Genomic DNA, 17,882 nt, shown 5'->3' on the forward strand with positions numbered 1-17,882 from the left:
CAGTTTCATCTCGCGCGCCCCTTGGTGGTGAGACTGGGGAACAGCCGATGTAGATGCTGGTGGACAATTAGCAGATGATCCTCCAAGGGTGGAAAGGCAAAGTTAGGATGAAAACCCCACCGATTGCTGCAATCTTGGCCTCAGAAAAATGTCTTCATAAATTGAAGATTACTTCTCTGTAGTGGCCACTATCGTAACAGGAAGCATTGAAAGCATTTTCTCTGTGCTGGGCATTGTGCTTGTTTGTGCTTTCCTGTTTAATACAGAATAGGTCTCAATGGGGAAAGCCAGCCACAGTCCCCCAGCGGGCAGGGGAGAGAAAACTTCGGACTGGGATCTGAAGGTCTGGAGTGGGGAAGGCCTCTGTCGTTGACTGCGAGTAATATGTGAGAAGGACAACAGGACTTTCCATTCTGTTAGGAAAGGGGTCAACTCCGAGGGGACCCAAGGACACCGTGTAGGTGAGATAAAGACCATGGCTTTGTCACCATCTTGTCATCCCTGAATATGTCCCTAGCAGAATCTTCAGCCTGTTTAGCTATGCCTCTCTCAACAAGTTTAAATTTGCTTTTTCATTCCGACATTCATTCATCCTCTCCACGGTTTCTGTCAAGCACAGCTATGTGTGTTAGGAAAGAGAAAATCAACTTTGGCTTCATGGAACTTACATTGTGTTGGGGTCATACAGCCCCCAAAGATAAGTAATTTATCAGGTGTTCATAACTGCTGTGGTTAACATTAAACCGGGATAGTGAAATAGAGAAAGGGGATGATATCTAGAAAGAGTGGCCAGGGAAGTTCCTTCTAAGATTGTGACATTTGAGCAAAAGCCTAGAGGAGATGCCTATCTGGGAGAAAAGTATCCCAGACAGAGTTAAGGCCAGTGGAAAAACTGGGCAGTGGAACTCAGTGTAGTGTGTATAAAAAGAATGAGGAGGGCTATGTGACTGTCACAGCATGATGGAGGGAGAGCCAGGAGATCCGATGAGAGCAGTGATGAGGGGCGGGTCCCCTAGGGCCTTCTGGCCATAGTGGGGACTTTGACTTGAGCCACAGGAGGGTTCTTACCAGAGAAGCCCCCAGGGTTCTTTCAGAGGCCCAGATCACCCAATGCTTGTTGAGGAGCTCTAGATTCATCCCAGGAAAACCACAGACCCTCTGCAGCTGAACATGCCTTTCCTGGAATCCCCTACACTCAAGGGGAATCCCCCTACTGCTCCCAGTGAACAACCGTGTCAATTGATGATACCCTCAGGAGAGACAGAGGAAGGACCCTCACGGTATGAGTGAGGTCACGGTCAGTCTCATAAAGGCAAAGAGGGAGGATGTAACAGGCACAGAGATGGCAGGCAGAAAGACAAAGATGGAACATTGGACAGGGACAGAGAGACTATTTCTGGCAGCAAAGGATCCCCAATTAGCACCCACATGTGGGCCCCCAGCCCTGCTACTGGATGATGTACCTATCTCTAGAGGAGAAAAGAAACTGCTCCCCCTGCCCCCCGCCCTCACCCCCCACCAGGGACTGTTTCTAGAAAATGACTCAGTTGCCCATGGCCTGGGTCTTAATTATGCTCCCTTGGCACACATCAGGGTCCTCTGCCCTGATCAAGACATGGAGATGTTCCAGTCATGGGGAGGCTCATGCTGTACACAGGGTCCCTCACAACCTGTCCAGCCCTGTCTGCCCTCCTGCTGACCTCAGTGCCAAGGAGTGCTTGAATGGGGGAAAGAGAGGCATGGATCTCTGCATTTGTGGTGGAGCCTCATGCAAATTGGTGAATGTGAGGTTTCTCCCCACCTGCTTGGAGGCTCACCTCTGTATTTTCCACCACCATGTCCCCAGGGAATGTGCAGATTACATTCCATACATCAGGTAAGAAGCTGGATGTGTGATGGGGAGACACAGAGACATATCCTGACAGTGAGACAGTCATGGGGTCCTTGGGGCCCTGTACCAACGCCTCCCTCCCCCACTACCTGGCCAGGGTTCTGCTGAGTCTTCCCTGCCTCCTCCAAGGAGCCCAAGCCTGCATCCAGTTCCTCCTGTCCTCATGAGCCGCGACCTTCCGTCTGCACTGGGCCTTGGGCTCCCATCTGCAAATGGTGGCCTCTTTGTCGTGGGTTGGGCAGATTGTCTGAGTGAGTGTGTGTACACAGTGTTTTCACAGGGCCCCTATCAAGGGTGGTAGTCATGTCAGGAAGTATTGTTCTTATCAGTATTGTTACTGCGGGCTGCTGTGTACTGCACATGACTTTCCCTCCCTGAGGATGGGGCCACAAGCTTTTATCTCTGTAGGGAGGCATGGTAGAAATCGTAGCGAATGTGATATCACAGGTCTACTTCTAAGACCCATCAGAGTGGGGTCCATCCAGCCTTCCTCTTAAGACTATTCTCATATGCGGATCCATGAACAGCTCAGAGACCAACCCTCTGGACAAAACCCTCCCAAAATAGTTCAGAGACTTCATGCCTGGGGCAGAGATCCATGAACAGTTCAGAGAGCACTCATCCTGGAGAGCAACACAAAACAGCTCAAATACGTCACACCTGAGGACACAGACCCTAACCATCTTAGACAATTCCAACTCTCAGTTCAGTTCAGTCATTCAGTCGTGTCCGGCTCTTTGAGAGCCTGTGGACTGCAGCATGCCAGACCTCCCTGTCCATTGCCGACTCCCGGAGTTTACTCAAACTCACGTCCATTGAGTCGGTGATGCCATCCAACCATCTCATCTGCTGTCATCCCCTTCTCCTCCTGCCTTCAATCTTCCCCAGCATCAGGGTCTTTTCAAATGAGTCAGTTCTTCGCATCAGGTGGCCAAAGTATTGGAGTTCCAGTTTCAGCATTTGTCCTTCCAATGAATATTCAGGACTGATTTCCTTTAAGATGGACTAGTTGGATCTCCTTGCAGTCTAAGGGACTCTCAAGAGTCTTCTCCAACACCACAGTTCAAAAGCATCAATTCTTCTTCAGTGCTCAGCTTTCTTTATAGTCCAACTTTCACATCCATACATGACTACTGGGAAAACCATAGCCTTGACTAGATGGACCTTCGTTGGCAAAGTAATGTCTCTGCTTTTTAAGATGCTGTCTAGGTTGGTCTAGTTTTTCTTCCAAGGAGCAAGTGTCTTTTAATTTCATGGCTGCAGTGACCATCTGCAGTGATTTTGAGCCCCCAAAATAAAGTCTGTCACTGTTTCCACTGTTTCCCCATCTATTTGCCATGAAGTGATGGGACCAGATACCATGATCTTAGTTTTCTGAATGTTGAGTTTTAAGCCCACTTTTTCACTCTCCTCTTTCACTTTCTTCAAGGGACTCTTTAGTTCTTCTTCATTTTCTGCCATAAGGGTGGTGTCGTCTGCATATCTGAGGTTATTGATATTTCTCCTGGCAATCTTGATTCCAGCTTGTGCTTCATCCAGCCCAGCCTTTCTTTTGGTGTACTCTGCATATAAGTTAAATAAGCAGGGTGACCATATACAGCCTTGAGTTACCCCTTTTCCTATTTGGAACCAGTCTGTTGTTCCATGTCCAGTTCTGGTTGTTGCCTCCTGACCTGCATACAGATTTCTCAAGAGGCAGGTCAGGTGATCTGGTATTCCCATCTCTTTCAGAGTTTTCCAGAGTTTCTTGTGGTCCACGCAGTCAAAGGCTTTGGCATAGTCAATAAAGCAGAAGGAGATGTTTTTCTGGAACTCTTTTCCTTTTTCTATGATCCAAAGGATGTTGGCAATTTGATCTCTGGTTCCTCTGCCTTTTCTAAATCCAGCTTGAACATCTGGTCTCAGGTAAATTCAGATCCTGAAGACAAACAGCATTACTCACAGCCAGTTCTACAAGTGTTAAGTTGTAACCACTGTGGTTGCTGACCTAAAGTGCATTCTGAAGGAATTTAGGGTGAAAAACAGTGTGAGGCACACTGTGCTTTGGACAAGTTGGCTCAGGAAAAGGTTCAGTGACCCTAGAGTCTTGCATCTTCCACACACAGAAAAGCATGAAAATAATGAACTTGTGACATCTGATCTCTGTGTTTCACAGTAATCTTTTACCAGTATGCACGCTTGACTGCATGTACTTCCTAGGCAAAAATCATACTGACTTCTCTGCTACCTCCTCCAAGCAGTTTCCTCAGAGCTAACGGAGGAGCTGTGTCCTGGGTTGTAGTTCCCAGGAGACTCCAAATCCAACTTAAACTCATAACTCTCCTGTTGTATGCTTTTCTTTTCTTTTTTTAAATTTATTTATTTATTTTGCTGTTGACTGGTTTTTCTTAAAGTCCATAAATAAGAGAGTAATTCATACTCAAAATGTTACAGACATTGTTTACATAGTGAAACTCTGAAAACTGTTTTGTTGTTTTCTGCTTTTCTCTACTTTTCAATTTTTCTTTAATGAGTATGGAGTTCTTTCATATTTTTTTTCTTTTGCAAGAATTTATTTTATTTATTTATTTTTTTACTTTACAATATTGTATGGGCTTTTGCCATACATCAACATGAATCCTCCACGGGTGTACACGTGTTCCCCATCCTGAAGCCCCCTTCCACCTCCCTCCCCATCCCATCCCTCTGGGTCATCCCAGTGCACCAGCCCCGAGCATGCTGTATCATGCATCGAACCTGGACTGGCAATTTGTTTCACATATGATATTATACATGTTTCAGTGCCATTCTCCCAAATCATCCCACCCTCGCCCTCTCCCATAGAGTCCAAAAGACTGTTCTATACATCTGTGTCTCTTTTGCTGTCTGGTATACAGGGTTATCGTTACCATCTTACTAAACTCCATATATATGCATTTGTATAGTGTATTGGTGTTCTCTTTCCTGGCTTACTTCACTCTGTATAATAGGCTCCAGTTTCATCTACCTCATTAGAACTGATTCAAATGTATTCTTTTTAATGGCTGAGTAATACTCCATTGTGTATATGTACCATGGCTTTCTGGTCCATTGGTCTGCTGATGGACATCTAGGTTGCTTCCGTGTCCTGGCTATTATAAACAGTGCTGCGATGAACATTGGGGTACACGTGTCTCTTTCAAGTCTGCTTTCCTTGGTTTGTATGCCTAGCAGTGGGATTGCTGGATCATATGGCATTTCTATTTCCAGTTTTTTAAGGAATCTCCACACTGTTCTGCATAGTGGCTGTAAGAGTTTGCATTCCCACCAACAGTGTAAGAGGGTTCCCTTTTCTCCACACCCTGTCCAGCATTTATTGCTTGTAGACTTTTGGATAGCAACCATTCTGACTGGCGTGAAATGGTACCTCATTGTGGTTTTGATTTTGTATGGTTTTAAGTAGACACTACTCTAGCAAACAGCTCTCCTTTAGCTCGGAGGCTTCACCCCCCTCCCCCAGAGCCTACAGCCTGCACCCTGGGACACAGAGCCCCACATCTTTCCCTCTGGGCTGCTTTGTTGGCATTTGCACTGAGTCTCTGTTCCGTCAACCCCAAGGGAGCAAGGCCTCCAGTCCTGCAGTCCCTGCAGTCTGCATTCATCAGCATGTCATCCTGAGGAAGGCAGATTCATCCCAGGGGTGGGGATTGCCTGAGAGCTGAGGGGTTCTGAAATTGATTTCCCATGTCTGGGTCCTCGGAATGGACTTAACCCACCCTGGCCACCTCTGGTCGTGGCGACTTTGTATCCTGCCCCACGGGAGGTTCAGAGGGAATCCCAGATTCACAGAACGAGTCCCAGGGACCTGGTCCTCTCTGTCATGTCTCAGCACACACTGTGGGCCACTGAATTCTGGAGATAGGAGAGGTCTTCCCCTCACTGTGCCTATGACAGCCCTTACATCCCTCTAATCAGCTGTCATTTCCCAGAGTCCCTCTCCTGGTGACAGCTGCCACAAATCCTCTCTATCCCCAAATCCCCACCCTCTCCCCTCATCTTCTACCAGGCCTCCCTCCAACTCCAGGAGCCTCTTTAGCCCCTCTCCTAGCCCTGCTCACAGGGCCTCAGGTACATCCTCACCCCATTTGTGGCCTCTCACCCAGCACCTGCACTGCCTCAGACGATCCCCTGAGGACCTTGCCTGGTCCCTGCATTCTGCAGGACACCTCTCTCCTGCCCACACACAGGTGTCTGTCTTAAAGTCCTGGTGAGGGCTGAACTGAAAATCTCTCCAGGATCCAGAGAAAATCCAGACCCAGACCAGGCGTCCAAGCACTTCCCTCAGGGCTGGGGGGAAAGGGAGGGGGTCTCTGAGAGAAAGAGCTGGGCTCAAGGTCCTGCAGGGGTGACAGGGTTTTCTTCAAGTGAGATGGCACCTTAGAAGTGCTTAGGACACTGCAACTCAGACGATTGATTGCCTAGAACTCAGAGATGTGCCCATGGATGCCAGCTGACTCCTATAGTGACCTCACTAAAGCAGCCACTGACTGGGGAAGCGTCTCCAGCCTGTTTACTGGGCAGTGAACACTCCTGAAGACTGGGTTCCACTGGTCCTCCAGTGCTCAGGCCCAAGACCCCCACTGTGGACTCTTGCCCATCAACCTCAGCACCTAACTGTGTGAGCCCTGGTCTGATCTGGGGTCTCTGTCCCTGTACCCCGTGAGAGCCTGAGCCTGTGTTTTCCACGTGGGCTCCCCAGAGTGGTCTAGGATTCCTTGCCTCCCAAGCCCCACAACCAATCGCTGCTGCTTGTGTATTCAAATCTGCAGTGGGTGGGCATGGCCAAAATGGGGCTGGAGCGTCCTCCTGGACATCTGAGAAAGGGGACTCCCCTTGGTCCAGGTTTGAGGCCTGGGTCCCAGGGTAGCAATCTCCCCATCTGTGTCAAAGGCTGCAGTTGGTCACCCTGGGCAGTGGGGGATGGTTTGTCCTTCCATACGCAGTACTTGCATTGGTACCAAATGGAACCCTCTCCCCTGTAGTGCCTTCTGCTTCCTGTGGTTGTGCTTCCCATCTCTGCAGGCACAATGGAGTGTTCCAGTCTCACACCTCACCCTCCAACACCCCCAGGAGGTGAGACCCCATGGGGAGCCATTTTGCACTCAGGCTTGTTGGTCCTGGCTGGGACCTGACTATTTGCATGTCTATAACACCTGGTACTCAGGGGAGTTGGCGGCTAGGGCAGCAGGAATTATAGTGCTCTAGAAGGGTATGGCAACCAGTATTGGCCAATACACTCCAGTATTCTTGCCTGAAGAACCCCTCTCCCTGACAGAGAAGCCTGGCAAGCCACAGTCCACAGGGTCGAAGAGAGTTGGACACTACCGAAGTGACCCTGCATGCTTAGACATAAGACTTTTTTTTGCCTGTGGCAGCTCTGCCCCAGTGGGAGTTGAGTGTGAACATTGCACAGCAGCTTGGCTTGCAGGGACCCTGGCGGTGCCAAGTGTGCAGGGACATGGACTGCCTCCATTGCAGGAGTTATGGCCCTATGAGAGTCTTTTTTTCAAGCCTCTTGTAGCTGGCAATCAGAAGGCCTCTTTGGCCAGTCTTTCTCCATAGCTGCGCCCATTCAGGCACTTAGAGGGCTTCCTTACCTGGGGTCCTTCTCTGTTGTTCGTGCATCAGACACTTAAAGGGGCACCCTGGGTGGGGTCTTACTCTGTAGTTCAGTGCATCAGGCATTTGATGGGCCAGCCTCTCTATTGTTCAGCTGCCAATGCTGGCATGTGGGGGTTGAGAGGCTATGGTGATGGCTCCACCCCCTATGCGTGACTCAGCAGTATCACCTTACTTCCATGGCTGCCAGGACTTCCTCCACAGGCATTTCCCACCACATTCTCCTTCCTCACATCCCCTCCATCCGTCTCTCTGCAGTCAATAGCAGCCCTCGCCCTGGGATTGCTCCACAATCCCTAAACTCCAGCTCCCAGCCACTGCGCCATCTAGGCTATGTATGGCTGTGGCAAGGATGTCTGATTCTCATTCCATTTAGGCTGCCTCAGATGAGCTGTTTCACTCTCAGCCTTAAATGTTTCTCCTCTGACTCAGACAATTGCCCCGATGTGGGGATCGGACCCCTGCTTCAGTTCTCCCACCTGCCGAGGGCAGGTCCAGCCCTACTAATGCTCCCGTTTTCCCCCCTAGTTCCTTCCTCCTACCGAGTTTTGCGTGGGTCTATGTATTCTTTTCCACTGGTCAGGTACTCCTGTCTGCACTCAGCTGGTGTTCTGCATGCACTTCTGTGTCTGAGGGTATATTCCTGATGTATCCATGGAGAGAGATGTATTCCCCATCCACCTACTCCTCTGCCATCTTGTCAATCCATGATATAACTGTGTGTATAGAAAATCCTAAAGAACCACCCTCTCCCCACAGAGACTATTAGACCTAATACAGGGGCTGGACAGGTTTACAGAATACAAGGTCATATACAAAGAGCAAATAGATCTCTATACACGTTCAAGACTTGTACAATACAAATTACAAAACGTTGCTGAATGAAATTATAGACCATCTAGATAAGTGGAAATTTCACTTCAGTTCAGTCACTCAGTTGTCTCCGACTCTTTGCGATCACATGGACTGTAGCACACCAGGCTTCCCTGTCCAGCACCAGCTCCTGGAGCTTGCTCAGATTTTTATGGATTCGGGAGATCACATTTATGGGTTGGAAGACTTACTATTGTGTTAAGATGGCAGTACTCCCCTCATAGAGGCCTATCAAAATTCAAACTGCTCTTTTCCCCCAGAAATCAACAAACTGATCCTAGAATTGTAAGAATTAAAAGGGTCCTGGGAGAGCCAAAACAGTGTGGAGAAAGAACAAGTACTTACACTTCCTAATTTCAAAACCCACTTCAAACCTACAATAATCAAGACACTATGGTACTGACATAAGGACTGTATATGGACAGATAACGGAATAGAATGGAGAGTCAGTGAACAAGCCCATATCTCTATGGTCAGTTGATTATTATGAGGGGTGTAGAGGCCATTCAATGGCAAAGAATAATGTTTCAACAAACGGTTTTGGGATAACTGGATGTTCACATGCAAAAGAATCAATTTCGACCTATACCTCACACTGTATATAACAACTAAAAGTTGATAAAACACCTAAATATAAGAGCTAAAACTATAAAGCACTCAGAAGAAAACAGAGATGTAAATGTTAATCTTGGATTAGGCAATGATTTCCTAGACATGATACAAAAAGTGCAAGCACCAAAGGAAACAAAATAGGCAATTTGGAATCATCAAAATTAAAACTTTTATCCTTCAAGCGATACTATCAAGAATGTGAGACATCTAGGGCAACTACTGGATGCTGGCAGGGAGCCTTGAAACCCAGGCGGACCAGAGGAACACCAGAGCAACCCTGTATGATGTGGGGGTGGGGAGCGAGGGGGGAGTTGTGGAGACTAGGTGGGGTTACTGTTCCTGAGGGTCAGCTAGGGGAGAAAAGGTTTCCTACACCTGCAGAGGCACTGAAGGGGATCAGTGGGGATGGCGAGAGATACTTGTTTTTTTGTGTGTTTGTTTTTTTAACTAATCTATTTATTTTAATTGGAGGCTAATTACTTTACAATATTGTGGGGGTTTTTGCCATACATTCACATGAATCAGCCATGGGTGTACAGGTGTACCTCATCCTTAGCCCCCCTCCCACCTCCCTCCCCATCCCGTCCCTCAGGGTCATCCCAGTGAACCAGCCCTGAGCACCCTGTCCCATACATCAAACCTGGACTGGCGATCTATTTCCCATATAATAATATACATGCTTCAATGTTATTCTCTCAAATCATCCCACCCTCGCCTTCTCCCACCAAGTCCAAAAGTTTGTTCTTTACATCTGTGCCTCTTTTGCTGTCTCGCATATAAGGTCGTCATTACCATTTCTCTAAATTCTCTATATGTACGTTAATATACTGTATTGGTGTTTTTCTTTCTGACTTACTTCACTCTGTATAATGGGCTCCAGTTTCATCCACCTCATTAGAACTGATTCAAATGCTTTCTTTTTAATAACTGAGTAATACTCCATCGTGTATATGTACCAAAGCTTTTTTACCCATTCATCTGCTGATGGACATCTAGGTTGCTTCCATGTCCTGGCTATTATAAACAGTGCTGGGATGAACATTGTAGTACACGTGTCTCTTTCAATTCTGGTTTCCTCGGTGTGTATGCCCAGCAGTGGGATTGCTGGGTCATATGGCAGTTCTATTTCCAGTTTTTAAAGGAATCGCCACACTCTTCTCCATAGTGGCTGTACTAGTTTGCATTCCCACCAACAATGTAAGAGGGTTCCTTTTTCTCTGCACCCTCTCCAGCATTTATTGTTTGTAGATTTTTTGACAGATGCCATTCTGACCAGCGTGAGATGGTACCTCATTGTGGTTTTGATTCGCATTTCTCTGATGATGAGTGATATTGAGCATCTTTTCATGTGTTTGTTAGCCAGCTGTATGTCTTCTTTGGAGAAATGTCTATTAGTTCTTTGGCCCATTTTTTGATTGGGTCATTTATTTTTCTGGAATTGAGCTGCAGGGGCTGCTTGTATATTTTTGAGGTTAATTCTTTGTCCATTGCTTCGTTTGCTATTATTTTCTCCCATTCTGAAGGCTGTGTTTTCACCTTGCTCATAGTTTCCTTCGTTGTGCAAAAGCTTTTAAGTTTAATTAGATCCCGTTTGTTTATTTTTGCTTTTGTTTCCATTATTCTGGGAAGTGGGTCATAGAGGAATCTGCTATGATTTATGTCAGAGAGGGTTTTGCCTATGTTTTCCTCTAGGAGTTTTATAGTTTCTGGTCTTACGTTTAGATCTTTAATCCATTTTGAGTTTATTTTTGTGTATGGTGTTAGAAAGGGTTCTAGTTTCCTTCTTTGACAATTGGTTGACCAGTTTTGCAATCACCACTTGTTAAAGAGATTGTCTTTTCCCCATTGTATATTCTTGCCTCCTTTGTCAAAGATAAGGTGTGCATAGGTGCATGGATTTATCTCAGGGCTTTCTATTTTGTTCCATTGATCTATATTTCTGTCTTTGTGCCAGTACCATACTGTCTTGATGACTGTAGCTTTGAAGTATAGTCTGAAGTCAGGCAAGTTGATTCCTCCAGTTCCATTCTTCTTTCTCAAGATTGCTTTGGCTATTCGGGGTTTTTGGTCTTTCCATATAAATTGTGAAATTATTTGTTCTAGTTCTCTGAAAAATACCGTTGGCAGCTTGAGAGGGATTGCATTGAACCTATAGATTGCTTTGGGTAGTATACTCATTTCCACTATATTGATTCTTCCGATCCATGAACATGGTATATTTCTCCATCTATTTGTGTCCTCTATGATTTCTTTCATCAGTGTTTTTATAGTTTTTTCTATATATAGGTCTTTTGTGTCTTTAGGTAGATTTATTCCTAAGTATTTTATTCTTTTCATTGCAATGGTGAATGGAATTGTTTCCTTAATTTCTCTTTCTGTTTTCTCATTGTTAGTGTATCAGAATGCAAGGGATTACTGTGTGTTAATTTTATATCCTGCAACTTTACTATATTCATTGATTAGCTCTAGAAATTTTCTGGTGAAGCCTTTAGGGTTTTCTATGTCGAGGAACATGTTATCTGCAAACAGTGAGAGTGTTACTTTTTCTTTTCCAATCTGGATTCCTTTTATTTATTTTTCTGCTCTGATTGCTGTGGCCAAAACTTCCAAAACTATGTTGACTAGTAGTGGTGAGAGTGAGCACCCTTGTCTTGTTTAGGGGAAATGCTTTCAAATTTTCACCATTGTGGATAATGTTTGCTCTGGGTTTATCATATATGACTTTTATTATGTTGAGGTATGTTCCTTCTATGCCTGCTTTCTGGAGGTTTTTTTTTATCATAAATGGATGTTGAGTTTCATCAAAGGCTTTCTCTGCATCTATTGAGATAATCATATGGTTTTTATCCTTCAATTTGTTAATGTGGTGTATCACATTGATTGATTTGTGAATACTGAAAAATCCTTGCATCTCTGGGATCAAGCCCACTTGGTCATGATGTATGATCTTTTTAATATGTTGTTGGATTCTGTTTGCTAGAATTTTGTTAAGGACTTTTGCATCTATGTTCATCAGTGATATTGGCCTGTAGTTTTCTTTTTTGGTGGCATCTTTGTCTGTTCTTGGAATTAGGGTGATGGTGGCCTCATAGAATGAGTTTGGCAGTTTACCTTCCTCTGCAATTTTCTGGAAGAGTTTGAATAGGATAGGTGTTAGCTCTTCTCTAAATTTTTGGTAGAATTCATCTGTGAAGCCATCTGGTCCTGGGCTTTTGTTTGCTGGAAGATTTCTGATTAGTTTCCATTTCCATGCTTGTGATATGTCTGTTAAGGTTTTCTATTTCTCCTGGTTCAGTTTTGGAAAGTTATACTTTTCTAAGAATTTGTCCATTTCTTCCAAGTTGTCCATTTTATTGGCATATAGTTACTGATAGTAGTCTCTTATAATCCTTTGTATTTCTGTGTTGTCTGTTGTGATGTCTCCATTTTCATTTCTAATTTTGTTCATTTGATTCTTCTCCTTTGTTTCTTGATGAGTCTGGCTAATGGTTTGTCTATTTTATTTATCTTCTCAAGAACCAGCTTTTTAGCTTTTCTTGGTTTTTCCTATGGTCTCCTTTGTTTGTTTTTCATTTATTTCTGCCCCTAATTTTTATGATTTCTTTCCTTCAACTAACCCTGGGGTTCTTCATTTCTTCTTTTTCTAGTTGCTTTAGGTGTAGAGTTAGGTTATTTGATTTTTCTCCTGTTTCTTGAGGTAAGCTTGTATTGCTATGAACCTTCCCTTAGCACTGCTTTTACTGAATTCCGTAGGTTTGGGGTTGTTGTGTTTTCATTGTCATTCATTCTATGCATATTTGATTTCTTTTTATTTCTTCTGTGATTTGTTCCTCATTTAGAAGCGTGTTATTTGGCCTCCATATGTTTGTATTTTTAATAGTGTTTTTTTTTTTTTTCCCTGTAGTTGACATCTAATCTTATTACACTGTGATCAGAAAGGATGCTTGGAGTGATTTCAATTCTTTTGAATTTATCAAGGTAGATTTATGGCCCAAGATGTGATCTATCCTGGAGACGGTTCCGTGTGCACTTGAGAAAAAGGTGAAGCTCATTCTTTTGGGGTGAAATGACCTATAGATATCAATTAAGTCTAACTGGTCCATTGTATCACTTAAGGTTTGTGTTTCCTTACTAATTTCCTGTTTAGTTGATCTATCCGTAGGTGTGAGTGGGATATTAAATTCTCCCAATATTATTGTGTTACTGTTAATTTCCCCTTTCATACTTGTTCGCATTTGCCTTGGATATTGCAGTGCTCCTATGTTGGGTGCATATATATCTATAATTGTTATATCTTCTTGGATTGATCCTTTGATCATTATGTAGTGTCTGTCTTTGTCTCTTTTCACAGGCTTTATTTCAAATCTATTTTATCTGATATGAGTATTGCTACTCCTGCTTTCTTTTGGTCTCAATTTGCGTGAAATATCTTTTGCCAGCCCTTCACTTTCAGTCTGTATGTGTCCCTTGCTTTGAGACGGGTCTCTTGTAGACAGCATATTTTAGGGGTCTTGTTTTTGTATCCATTCAGCCAGTCTTTGTCTTTTGGTTGGGGCATTTACATTTAAGGTAATTATTGATAAGTATGATCCCATTGCCATTTACTTTGTTGGTTTGGGTTCGAGTTTATAAACCTTTTCTGTGTTTCCTGTCTAGAGAAGATCCTTTAGCATTTGTTGAAGAGCTGGATTGGTGGTGCTGAATTCTCTCAGCTTTTGCTTTCCTGTAAAGCTTTTGATTTCTCCTTCATATTTGAATGAGATCCTTGCTGGGTACAGTAATCTGGGTTGTAGGTTTTGCTCTCTCATCACTTTATGTATGTCCTGCCATTCCCTTATGGCCTGAAGAGTTTCTACTGAAAAATCAGCTGTTATCCTTATGGGAATCCCCTTGTGTGTTATTTGTTGTTTTTCCCTTGCTGCTTTTAAAATTTGTTCTTTGTGTTTGATCTTCGTTAATTTGATGAATATGTGTCTTGGGGTGTTTCACCTTGGGTTTATCCTGTGTGGGACTCTCTGGGTGTCTTGGACATGGATGGCTATTTCCTTCCCCATTTTAGGGAAGTTTTCAACTGTTATCTCCTCAAGTATTTTCTCATGGACTTCCTTTTTGTCTTTTTCTTCTGGAACTCCTATAATTCGAATGTTGGGGCGTTTAACATCGTCCCAGAGGTCCCTGAGGTTGTCCTCATTTCTTTCAATTATTTTTTCTTTTTTCCTCTCTGCTTGGTTTATTTCCACCATTCTATCTTCCACCTCACTTATCCTATCTTCTGCCTTAGTTATTCTACTGTTGGTTCCCTCCAGAGTGCTTTTGATCTCAGTTATTGCATTATTCATTATTGATTGACTTTTTTATTTCTTCTAGGTCCTTGTTAAACCATTCTTGCATCTTCTTGATCCTTGTCTCTAGACTATTTATCTGTAACTCCATTTTGTTTTCAAGATTTTGGATCATCTTAACTATCATTATTCTGAATTCTTTTTCAGGGAGACTCCCTATCTCCTCCTCTTTTGTTTGGTTTGGTGGGCGTTTATCTTGTTCCTTTACCTGCTGCATATTTCTCTGCCTTTTCATCTTGTTTAGATTGCTGTGTTCGGGGTGGCCTTTCTGTATGCTGGAAGTTTGTGGTTCCTCTTTATTGTGGAAGGTCCTCCCTGTGGGTGGGGTTGTACAAGTGGCTTGTCCAGGTTTCCTGGTTAGGGAAGCTTGCGTTTGTGTTCTGTTGGGTGGAGCTGGATCTCTTCTCTCTGGAGTGCAGTGAAGTGTCCAGTAGTGAGTTTTGAGGTGTCTTTGGGTTTGGTGTGACTTTTGGCCGCCTGTATTTTAATGCTCAGGGTTATGTTCCTGCGTTGTTGGAGAATTAGCTTGGTATGTCTTGCTCTGAAACTTGTTGGCTCTTGGGTGGAGCTTGGTTTCAGTGTAGGCATGGAGGCTTTTGGATGAGTTCTTGTTGATTAATGTTCCCTGAAATCAAAAGTTTTCTGGTGTTCACAAGTTTTGGATTTGAGCCTCCTGTCTCTGGCTTTCAGTCTTATTCTTACAGTAGCCTCGAGAGTTCTCCATCCATACAGCACCAATGTTAAACATCTAGGTTAATGGTGAAATGATTCTCCACAGTGAGAGACACCCAGAGAGGTTCACAGAGTTACATGGAGAAGAGAAGAGGGATGAGGGAGATAGAAGTGACCAGGAGGAGAAGAGGAGACATCAAAAGGGGGGAGAGCAATCTAGCCAGTAATCAGTTCCCTATGTGTTCTCCACAGTCTGGAACACTCAGAGAGGTTCATGGAGTGACATAGAGAAGAGAAGAGGGAGGAAGGAGATGGAGGTGACTAGGAGGAGAGGAGGGGGAGTCAAAAGGAAAGAGACAAATCTAGCCAGTAATCAGTTCCCTAAGTGTTCTCCACAGCCCAGAACACCCAAAGAGATTGACAGAGTTAAGTCGAGAAGAGAAGGGGAAGGGAGGAGGTAGAGGTGACCTGGGGAGGGGGGCGGGGGAAGGAGAGTCAAAGGGGAGAGAGCAATCAAGCCACTAATCACACTCCTAAGTAAAAATGGGTACTGAAGATTGGATTTTTAAAGCTATAAACTTAATAACAAATACCAAAAGCAAAGATTAAAAATGTAGAGCTGAGGTTAGACTCTCAAAAATACAATATTGATAAAATGAAAATTGTACAAATTATAAAAATATATATACATGAAATTTGCTTTAAAAATAGGGTCTTTTTGGCAAGGTAGTAGTAGGTTTTAAAAATGAAAATTAAAGGAGTAATAAAGAACTTAAAAATTTAAAAAATTTTTTTAATGGTAATAGTAAGATATATCTAGGAATTTCTCTGGAGCTGTTGAGGGCAGTGTGGGGTCAGTTTAGTTTCAGATAGTTCCTTGTTCCAGCTTATACTTCTTCTCAAGGTCTATAGGCTCCTTCCAATGTAGTTGGTGCTAACTACAGGGTTTTAATCTGTTGCAGCTGTCACTTCCAAAGCGGTTCCGTCTTCTTTATTTTGGTTTCCTCAGTTTGCAAGTCTCTTTGGTGTCTAATTTCCGCCCTGACACAAGGGGGCGCAGGTGGTCATTTATTTAGGCTCACTTGTTCAGTTGTGCTGTGGGGAGGGAGGAACACTGCAAACAAATATCAGTGGCATGTGTGGGGAGTGCTTGCAATGTCTGGGCCACACTGGGTTTGCCCCCGCTCACGGCTTGTGTGCTTTCCTGGTCAACTCTGCTCAGGCTCCAGGTTGCTCTGCCGGGGAACTGTCTAAGCGGGCCCTGGGTTGTGTGCACTTCCCAGGTCTACGTTGCTCAGGTTCAGGTTCTTGGGTACTCCACAAAGGCACAGAATCGGTTGGGTCTGCGTTTTGTGCCCTTCCCAGGTCTGAGCAGCTCAGATGACCAGGTGCCTGGCGAGTGCATTCTTCCCAGGTGGGTGGTGCATCTTATCACCTCCCCAGTCTCAGCCGCTCGGTTTCCTGGGTGTACCGCAAGAGTGCCATCTCAGGTGTGCCGTGTGTTCCCTCTCAGGAGCTGATCTCTGACTGCGACCCTCCTGGCGGATGTCAACCGTCCAGGATCCCAGGAAGACTTGGTTAGCAACTGGGAGCCTGTCCAAATCAAAGGCATCTGCAGTGAAGGGGTTTCCATGCAGTGCCGCTTTTCTGGCTTGACAGTCAGTCAGCTGATTACCTTCTGCTACTTTACTCCTGTCCTGCTATTCCCTTTGCAGTGCATAACAGCTACTTTTTTAGGACAATATATAGCAGTTAAAGGTCTCTCCATCTCTCTGAAATGCTTAATAGGTTCGCCTGTTGCTGTTTTAAATTGTTTTTCTTCCCATATTGCAGCATGAGCATGTAAAGTCAAATAAGCATACTTAGAATCAGTGTAGATTAACTCGCTGCCCTTTGCTTAACTCTAGAGCTTGAGTCAGAGCCACAAGCTCCACTAGCAGAGCACTGATTCCCTGGGGGAGAGATTTTGCTTCTCAAACCTGTTCAGCCATCACCACAGCGTAACCTGCTTTACATTTCCCATCCCAAACAAAAGAACTGCCATCTGTAAATATTTCCATGTCAGGATTGCCTAATGGGGTATCTCCATCAGTTCTTCCCGAGCTGCATAGTTTAAAGTTAGAAACTGGGAACAATCGTGATCAGGTGTATCATTTTCCTTTTCAAGAAGGAAAGTGATAGGATTTATATTTCCACAAACTTTAAGCTGTTATTGGTCCTTCTAACACAATGACTGATATTTAAGAAGCCTACTGTCTCTCATCCAAATCTTAACCTTAGAGTTTAAGAATACTCTCCTATAGGCTGCTGGTGAGGCCTTCGTGGTTGTGTCAAAACTCCCAAGGCCATACCTTTTCTTTCAGTGACAAACAAATTAAATTATGACCCTGCGGGCAAGCTCAAAGTGGGAGCTTGCAGGAGAGCAGTCTGAAGAGCCTTAAAAGGCTTTTGAGCATCTGGAGACCAAACCAGTTTGTCACTTTGGGCCTGCTGAGTTTCAGTTATAAGTTTATATAAAGGCCGGGCAAATTCCCCATAACCCGGAATCCAAATGCAGCAGTAGCCTGTGATTCCTAAAAATCTTCTCGATTGTCTTAAAGTCATAGGTAGGGGATGATTTAGTATAGGTTTAATTCTAGAAAGCATACTGAAAAATATTTGGCTTGTTTAGGAATTTCAGACAATAGAGTATAAGCATTAGGCACGATGGGGTGTAAAGGAACCACAGGCTCATTTATTATTTGTAAATTTTGAACTAGTCTCCATTTATCATTTGATTTCTTTATACCCCAAATAGGAGTGTTGCATGGACTGTTACAGGGAATTAATAGCCCCTGCTCCTTTAAATTCTCAAT

Source organism: Bos mutus, unplaced genomic scaffold (assembly GCF_027580195.1).
Source record: "Bos mutus isolate GX-2022 unplaced genomic scaffold, NWIPB_WYAK_1.1 CTG561, whole genome shotgun sequence".
In the NCBI taxonomy this organism is placed as follows: domain Eukaryota; kingdom Metazoa; phylum Chordata; class Mammalia; order Artiodactyla; family Bovidae; genus Bos; species Bos mutus.